Source organism: Elephantulus edwardii, unplaced genomic scaffold (genome assembly GCF_000299155.1).
Source record: "Elephantulus edwardii isolate Elephantulus edwardi_28Jun2011 unplaced genomic scaffold, EleEdw1.0 scaffold00512, whole genome shotgun sequence".
In the NCBI taxonomy this organism is placed as follows: Eukaryota; Metazoa; Chordata; class Mammalia; order Macroscelidea; family Macroscelididae; genus Elephantulus; species Elephantulus edwardii.
Window position 1 is genome coordinate 331546 of NW_006400262.1, and position 9453 is coordinate 340998.

The following is a 9453-nucleotide window of genomic DNA, read 5'->3' on the forward strand; positions in this document are numbered from 1 at the left end:
ATTTGGTGACTGGGTTAATCGGGATGGGTGTGTCAGAGGCTTTGCGGTTGGCGCAGGATAGAGCAGGGTTTAGGGCTGTTGTGCATAGGGTCGCTTTGAGTCGCAAACGACTCGACCGCACATAACAACAACAACAACATTCTATATATTATTCTACGTATTTTAGATGTAAGTGCCTTAGGAGATATTGTTTTTCTGTGCTGTCAAGTCACATCCAACTAACAGCAACCCTCTGTATAACAGCTCTGAACCCTGCTCTATCCTTAGGCAGCTTAGTTGTCTCTGGGACACCTATTCCCATTACCCCAGTTACTGAGTCTATCCGTCTCATCTAGATTCTTCCTCTCTTGTACTATCCTTCTACCCTCCCAAGCATGATGTTCCTCTCCAAGGACTTGTCCCTCCTTGCAACACACCCAAAGTTTGTCAGAAGGAGCTTCAAAAAACTTGCCTCCAAGAAACAGCCTGGTTTCACTCTCTCCAGGCCAAACCTGTTTGTTTTCCTTGAAGTCCATGGCATATTCAATACTCATCTCCAGCACCACAGCTTAAAGGCATCAATTCTCCTTCCATCATCCCTAGTCATTGTCCAGCTTTCTGATGCATAGCACATAATTGCAAACACCATGGCCTGAATCAGGTGCACTTAGTCTCCAGACTGACACCATTGCTCTAATACTCTGAAGATATCCCTGACAGCAGACTTTCCCAATGCAATTCATCTTTTGATTTCCTGGCTGCTTGTTCCAAAAAATGTTGATTGCAGAGGCAAGCAAACTAAAGCTGTTAATCTCAATCTCTTCACCATCTGTCATGATGCTGCTAATCTTCCCAGGGTGATAATCTTCATTTTCTTGATGTTGAACCTCAGTCTATATTGAAGGCTGCAGTACTTGACTTTCTGCAGCAAGTGCTTCAGATCCTCCTCAGTTTCAGCAAGCAAGATTTTGTCACCTGCATAATGCAGGTTGTTGATGAGTCTTCTTCTAATTCTGAAGTCACATTTCTCCTCATACAGCCCAGCCTCCCGAAATATCTGTTCACATATAAATTAAGAATTATAGCGATAGGAAGCATCCCTGGTATATGTCCTTCTCAATTTTAAACCATGTAGTGTTTCCTTGCTCTGTTCTTTTCTTTATTATTATTAAATTTTATTAGTTTTAATGAACATTTACAGAGATTTTGGGTTTTCATTCCTTCATTGTTCCTTGCTCTGTTCTGATGACTGTCTCCTAGTCCAAGTATAGGTTTTGCATAGCACAACCTAGAGCTCTGGGATTCTCATTCTTCTCAGAGATAGCCATAGTTCTTTGTGATCCACACAGTCAAATGCCTTTGTAGAGTCAATGAAACAGACATTTTTCTGGTGCTCTCTGCTTTCAGCCAAGACTCATCTAACATTAGCTATAATATCTAGTACCACAGCCTATTCCAAACTCAGCCTGTACAACTGGCAGTTCTCTGTTGATGTGGTATTCCAGTCATTTTTGGATAATTTTCAGCAGAATCTTGCTTGCATTTGATAATTTCCGCACTCTGTTGGGTCATCTTTTTTTGGGAATAGGAACAAACACGGATCTCTTCCAGTCAATTAGCCAGGTGGTTGTCCTCCAGATTTCTTGCCACAGTTTTGTGATTTCATTCAGGGCAGCATCTGTTTTTTCCCAGTCTATGGATTTCCTTTTTACCCTTTTGGAAAAGGTTTTTTATATGCATAGGGGTTTGATTCTGTGAAGGTCCCAATCACCTATTTTATTCACTCCTAGTTGTTGGTTGAATGTGTAAAAACTTGAATGATGCAGTAATCATCAAAAGAAGAGTAAAGGAGTACAAAGAGTAACTGTACCAACAGGAATTGATTGACATACAAGCATTTCAGCAAGAAGCATGTGATCAAAAACCAATGATAATGAAGGCAGAAGTTCAAGCTGCACAGTTGAGAAAAATAATGACCTAGGAATGGATTGTATACCAATTGATATGTTTCAACAAAGAAATGAAGTCCTGAATATGTTCACTGGTCTATGCCTAAAATTTGGAAAACAACTGACTGGAAAAGATCCATATTTGCTTCCATTCCTCAAAGAAAGGTGATCTGGGGGAAGAGAGAAGGGAGGAAATTATGCAACAATGAACAAATAAAAAAGAGAGAGAGAGAACTAAGGTAATACAGAGGATAATGTGCAACAATGAATGAATGAAAAATGCAACTTTTCTGTACATTTTTGTTAAGAGCACATAAAAAAATTAAAAACATTTTAAATGCTCAAAGAAAAAGAAGGGGAAAGGTGATCTCACAAAATGTGGAAATTATTTAACACTATCATTAATATCACATGTAAATAAAACCTTCCTTTTTAAAAGATTATTGAGAAAACCAAGTTTGGCTAGCACAATGACAATAAAATAACTTTTTCCCAAAGAAAAAGCAAACTGGGAGTGAGGGGGTGAGCAGGGAGGAAAATGTGCAACAATGAATAAATGGAAATCCAAGTTCTTTATAAACTTTCAGTAAAATCTAAAAAAAAAAAGATGTGTTGTGTACCTCCTCCATATATCCTTTTTCAAGGAGAAAGGTCTGTCCTGTTGGGGATATAACTTTCAAATATATCTCTATTTCTTCACCTTTAAAAAAAAATGTGTCGTCGCGCACACTAGGAAAACGAGCCTAGAGAGCCTTCAGAACAGCCAGAAGGGAGTCTGCTGCCACCATGCTTTGTGGACATGACCTGTGAGGGCTGCTCTAATGCTGTCACTCAAATCCTCAACAAATTGGTAGGAGTGCAGACTGACACTGACCGGTCCAGCAAGAAGGTTTGCATCGACTCAGAGAAGGGTGGACGCTCTGTTAGAAACTTTGAAAAAAACAGGAAAAACTGCGTCCTGTATCAGTCGCAAGTAATGGGCCTGCATCCTGGCTTGCAGGATGGATCAAAGAGGGAAGGGTGGCTGATCTTTCCTGGCTTCCAGACAGAACTGGGATCTGGCAGACCTGCTCAGTGATGCAAACTTCTGCAAAGACTCTCCCTCGCCCTGTGTCTCTCTAACTTCCCTGCAATAATGTCAAGCTGCTTTTACTGGGGCGGGAGGGGGGGGGTGTTGTTGGGGAAAACCTGCTGTCAAAGATCTCTCCAAAGTCATAAAAAAGCAATGATGTCAGTTTAAAGACTAAGGTGTACCTGATCCAAGCCACAGTTTTTTCAATTACTTTCTGTGCATCTGAAAGTTGCCTTTGAATTGTAATGCTGGAGAAGAGTACTGAATATCCCATAAACTGCCAAAAGAACAACAAATCTATCTTGGAGGAACGGCATCATCCAAGGAGCTCTTTAGAGGCAAGAATGGTAAAATTTTATCTCACATACTTAGTGCATATTGTCAGGAGGGACCAGTCTTTGGAAAAGGACATCATGTTGGGAAAGGAGTAGAGTCAGAAGTAGAGAGGAAGACCTCAACAAGATGGGTTGACACAGCAACTGTGTCAATATGCACTGTTAATATGCTCAGTGGGCTTGAGCATATTAGAGATGGTGAAGATGGTGCAGGATAGGGCAAAGGCTGTTCATTGGGTTGCTATGAGTCACTGCATAGTTAAAGATTAGGAAGGGAGTGCATCAGTAATGAAGTCTATTTCCATACCTTTTCAATCTGTATGAAGAATGGATTATTTGGGAGAACTGACTTTATGAGGAGAAGTATGGCATCAGGAGGAAGACTCATCAATAACCTGCATTACGCAGATGATACAAACTTGCTTGCTGAAACAGAGGAGAGAACCTGAAGCATTTGCTGCAGAAGGTCAAGGCCTGTAGTCTTCAATATGGACTTAAGCTTAATATAAAAAAGACAAAGATTCTCCCCACTAGGCCGCAATAAATGGAGAGGAGATTTGAGTTCATTAACAAATTTCAGCTTGCTCTGCTCCACAATCAACATCCTTGGAACCAGCTGCCAGGAAATTAAAAGACAAATTGCATTGAGAAAGTCTGCTGTCAGGGACCTCTCCAAAGTGTTAAAGAGTAACAATGTTAGTCCAGGGGCTAAGGTGCACCTGATCCAGGGCATGGTCTTTTCAATTACTTGTTATGCATCAGAGAGCTGGACAATTACTAAGGATGACAGTAGAAGAACTGATGCTTTTGAATTGTGGTGCTGGAGAAGCATCTTGAACATATCAGGGACCACTGGGAGAACAAATAGGTCAGTCTTGGAGAGGGCAAAACCAAATTTATCCTAGGAGGCAAAGATACTGAAGCTTCATCTCATATACTCTGGGCATGCGGCCAGAAGGGACCAGTCCTTGGAGAAGGACATCATGCTTGTCATAGGTAGAGGGACAGCGCAGGAGAATGAGATAGATTAATACAGTAACTGGGACAATGATGTCAGAGTCAATGACACTGGCTCAGGATAGGTCAGGATTTAGAACTATTGTATATAGGGCTGCGATGAGTAGCAGGTGACTTGGTGGTATGTCACAACAACATGAATCACAGGTGTCTTTGCAACAATAACCATCTTACATCTGAATCCTCACTTCTTTGGGGCCTTGTATCAATGTACCCTTCCATATCTATCAAACTTGGATTTATCAATCTCCACATCTACATATTATGGACTTAGTACTTGCTAGCTTCTAAAAACATAATATTGTTGTTAGGTGTCATTGACTCAAGTATGACTAATAGCAACCCTATGAACAGCCAACTTGAACTCTGTTCTATCTTGTGCCATCCTAATAATAAAGGTTTATTTGTCAAAAGAGGATTTAACACATATATTCATATACATATATTTGGAAGGAGGCGTGGCATCCACTTCCGTAATAGCATGCCTCCAGAAACCCTATGAACCTGGAGAGAGGAAGAAAGGCTTCCAAGCCTCGAGGACTCTCCTTCATAGGGTCGTTATGAGTTGCCTGCGACTCGACGGCACTTAACAACAACAACAATAACATACATATATACCCTGGGTATCTAAGGTTTATCGTTCAGATGTCTTCTCTAGCTAATAATAATTAACTGCTTCTTTTGTGCTGAAGTAGTTATTATATTAAGGAGAGAGGATTAGGATGGGACACAAGCCCCACCCTACTAGAAGCTTATATGGGACCTCAGTGCCAGGTGTCTTTTTCTATTGGAGAAGCTTGCTCACAAAGGACATAGTTTTTTGCTGCTCTACACCACCAGCATGCATCACCCACAGTCGCCATTCAGCTGTGCCATCACCAACAGTTTACAGGATCCTGGCCCATCACTCAATAGTTTCTTTAATACTGGCCTGTTCTGTGTGAATCATTCCCCTAATGGGTCTGAGTCTCTGGGAGACCTTCAAGTTAATTGTCAAATCCAAAGGAGCTGGAAACTAAGAAAAGGGGGGCTACTGATGTCAGAGATCATGGACTTATATGGCAAGTCAAGCACTTGGGTCTCCATTGACCGGAGACTTCTTATAAATAGTCAGGTATTAATTTTAGCAGGACAAATTATGAAAACACTAACTATGCACAAATACATATGTGTATTATGAATATATGTATATGTTGCTGTTGTTGTTATGGGCCGTTGTGTCACCTGTAAAACATAGCAACTCTATGTACAGGAGCTCTGAAGCTTGCCCTGTCCTGAGCCAGTCTCACTAATTCTGACACACCAACCCCCATTGCCCCAGTCACTGTATCAGTCACTGTATCTCATCCAGGGTCTTCCTCTCCTGCGCTGTCCCTCCACCCTTCTTCAAGGACTGGACTGGTCTCTCCTAGACACATGCCCAAAGTATGTGAGATGGAACTTCAAATTCTAGACTCCAAGAAGAAACTTGGTTTCACCCTCTCCAAGACAGACTTTTTTTCCCTGGCAGTCTATGGCATCCTCAAGACTCTTCTCCAGAACAATTCAAAGAAATCAATGCTTCTTATGTCGTCCTTAGTCATTGACCTCTCTGATATATAGCAATTAATCCAGACCGTGGCCTGGATTAGGAGCACTTTAGTCTCTAGACTGACTTTATTGCTTTTCAGCACTCTAGAGAGGTCCTTGACAGCAGATAGATAGATAGGTAGATAGATAGATAGATAATTACAACTGATAGTAGTCTAGTTGGAACCAACTTATAGCTCACCCTCCAGTAGGTTTTTTGAGAAGAATGGTCATTTTTCTTTCACAAATATGTAAAATATTTATATATCTGTTTCTATCTATTGTTGGCTGCCATCAAGCCACAATGATCCATTTCTCTTTTTATTTATTTTTATTTTTTTTTTCACAATGATCAATTTCTGACTGTCGCTGTCTGTTCGCAGGAAAATTGACAGTGACACCCTGATGGGGGTAAGCACGACGGAGATACATCACTCCAGTAGAGGATTAGAGAGTCTATGTAGCTCAATTTTATTGGGATCTGCAGTGCACTTATATACAACTAGGTAAACAGAAACACAGTATAGGGTGGATTTACAGACGTGGGACATGCGGATTGGTTAGGAGAACCTGAGCCTCATGTGGACCATTCCCAGCTCAACAGACCGAGGGGAGCTTTCTCTACCCCATATTAAAGGCTGTTGGGAGGCTTGCACCTATCTGGAGCTTAGGCGATCTGTCCTGGCCAGAGGCACTCCCTTCCTCCTCAACATTCCAAAACATAGCCTCCCTTTTCCTTTTAAATAGGGGGAAAGTCTCTGGTGTAGAGCCGCCAGTGTTTCTTGGGAGGAGGATGACCCAATAACTGTTAAGAGTAGAACGATTGATTATTCAGTGCAGCTGCTTGGGCATTCTGTCTTGTGGAGAGGTCTGTGGCTGCTTTTGTAATGACAACTGGGGAGATAATAAAATGGTTAGAATTGCCATAAATTCACTTCCAGATTGGATTGGGAGGTGAATATAGGATAGCTAGGAAAACCACATACATATAGGAAATGCGGGAGAAGAGGCAAAAGCTTACAAAACCTAATTAGTTTCTCCTGCTGCGACACTACTGATGGCCAAAGCAGCAATAAGCACTGTTATAAACACAAGACCACTGGGTTTACCACTCCCAGGGTTAAGGTCAGGACCCTGTTGGTTGGAGTGCCTTTGGCATGCTCTAGGTCACAGGTGTCTGTGGCGTCTGAGGCTTCAACTTCTTTTTGTGGACACTCAACATCTTCTCAGTAGGTGGATTGGAATAAGAAATGATGAGCAGGAATCCACACAGGATGTAGTTTGTTCTGTGGGAAAATATAAACAAAACCTCTCCCTCCCAACGGTAGTAAAGGATCGGACCTACTTCATACATGATCTAATGGATCCTTCCACATAACCAATATTGGCGGTTCACTAGGAGGTGTATCTGATTGTCAGTGAACACACATGGGAGGTTTTGAAAAAACTGCCCTCATCATATCTTTCTAATCTTCAGGGGTGTTCAAATTAAGGCATAATGAATTAAGCTGTGCTTTCGCCCATAGAGAACAAGCTCCATCATCTCTTAACAGCTGTCCTAAGTTTTTTTAACTCTCTCCCAGCAAATGGACATAAAGGAAGTTCAGGTGTGGGATATAAGTCAACAAGAAACACATTTGCCTCAGAGCGAGCATCACACTGATCATATGATACTTATGTATAGGACACCCAGGTGTTGAGTGCACGTCAACAGAGCACACATGTACCTCAGAGTTCCACCCAGCATCTCACTGATCACATAACTCCTCAGCCCAAGAATTTCCTGTTTCTTCACTGTTTTCTCTATATTGTCCCCACTTCCTTTCTATGTTTTTCTTATTTCTTGGGAGACTAGAGAAGAGGTGGTGCAATCATCTTCTCTAAATTCTTTAGGGCTATTTTTAGATCCCCTGCCATAACAAACAGTTAATGGTGCATTTCTTCTAATATTGCCACAGTCTTTGTCAAAACCACTTCTGATTGATCTTCTCTGTCAGCATGTCCTTTGCCATTCCCTGACACCACCCCCTTGAGAAATATTTTGCCCTGATTCATTAGGAGAGGGGACACATTCTCTTAGCTACTTCCTGCTGGTAAAGGATGGTGTAGGTCCCAGGGTGAAAATCTTCTCTCACTAGTCTAAAGGACCCCAAGTTTGCACCTTGAATATGTGAGCAGCAATAATCCAAGGACAACAACTGTTGTCCAAAAGGGAAAAAGCTTGAGATTGTTTACGTTTGACCTCCCCACTTTCTAATGACATTAGACAATTCACTTCAGGATCTTTTAAATTGCTTGCTGAATCTTTTAAATTGCTTGCCGAATTACCCTTGCCAAGGCAAGGGAACACTTGTCCGATAAGATGGACCTATTTCAGGTTCTCTGCTCCCTAACAGGGGCAAGAGTGGAAAGAAGAATTTTCCTTAGCTTTTTGCCTAAGCAAGGGGTGTTTACCCAAAGACCTCTACCAGGTCTCTTCCCTTCCACCTACATCAAGTTTAAGCCTACATCAGGCAGGCCCCCAAAACTACATAGGCCCTCAAATCCCTGACTGGAGTGACACAGAAAGGGGCACTCACCTGATACCTGATGGAAGTGAGCACAGAAAGGGATGCTCACCGGATACCTGATGGGAGTGAGCACAAGGAATACTCACCCAATACCATGATGGGAGTGAGCACAAAGGGTACTCACCTGAAAACTTGACAGGAGTGAACACAGAGGGTACTCACCCGGTACTTCATCAGGTACGTCTCTGTTCCAGGTGCCATATGTCCCTGTCTGTTTGCTGGAAATTTGATAGCGACACCCTGATGGGGATAAGCACGACGGAGATACACCACTCCAGGAGAGGATCAGAGAGTCGATCCATCTCCATTTTATTAGGGTGGGACAGATGTGGGACATGCGGATTAGTTAGGAGAACCTGAGCCTTGTGCGAACCACTCCCAGCTCAACAGACGTGGCAGCTGTCTTTACAGGTGGCGAGCTTTCTCAAGCCGGTACAGCAAAACACAGGGGAGCTTTCTCTACCCCGTATTAAAGGCTTTTGGGAGGCTTGCACTTATCGGGAACACAGGCTATCTGTTCTGGCCAGAGGCCCTCCCTTCCTCTCCAATATTCCACAACATTCCCCAACATTCATAGGCAGTAAATAGAATAGAGTGACAATTAATTCTCCTGCAGAGCTTCTAGTGGATTCCAACCTCATGCACTAGGTCACCGGAGCTCCTTTATCTATTTACCTACCACCTATGTTATTGTTAGATGGTGCCAAATGCAACTCATGAAACCATATGAACAACAGATTTGAACTTTCCTCTATCCTGTGCCATTCTCACCATCTTTGATATACTTGAGTGCATCGCTATAAAAATTATGAGGGTCTTCCTCTCTTTAAAATTTTTTTTAATTTTTATTGGGAAAAACATATTGGCGGTACAAGGAGGTGAGGGTTGGGGGCAGAAGGGTGAGGATGGGCCAGGATGCAGCTGCAGAGCTGCACAGTTTGGTTGATGGGGGGAGCAGGTGA

General features: G+C 42.3%; 1 pseudogene; it reads left to right on the top strand.

Annotated features, from left to right (window-relative positions):
* Positions 1-2727: 2727 nt before the first annotated feature.
* LOC102854138 overlaps positions 2728-9453 on the top strand; it is a 26998-nt pseudogene continuing 20272 nt past the window's right edge.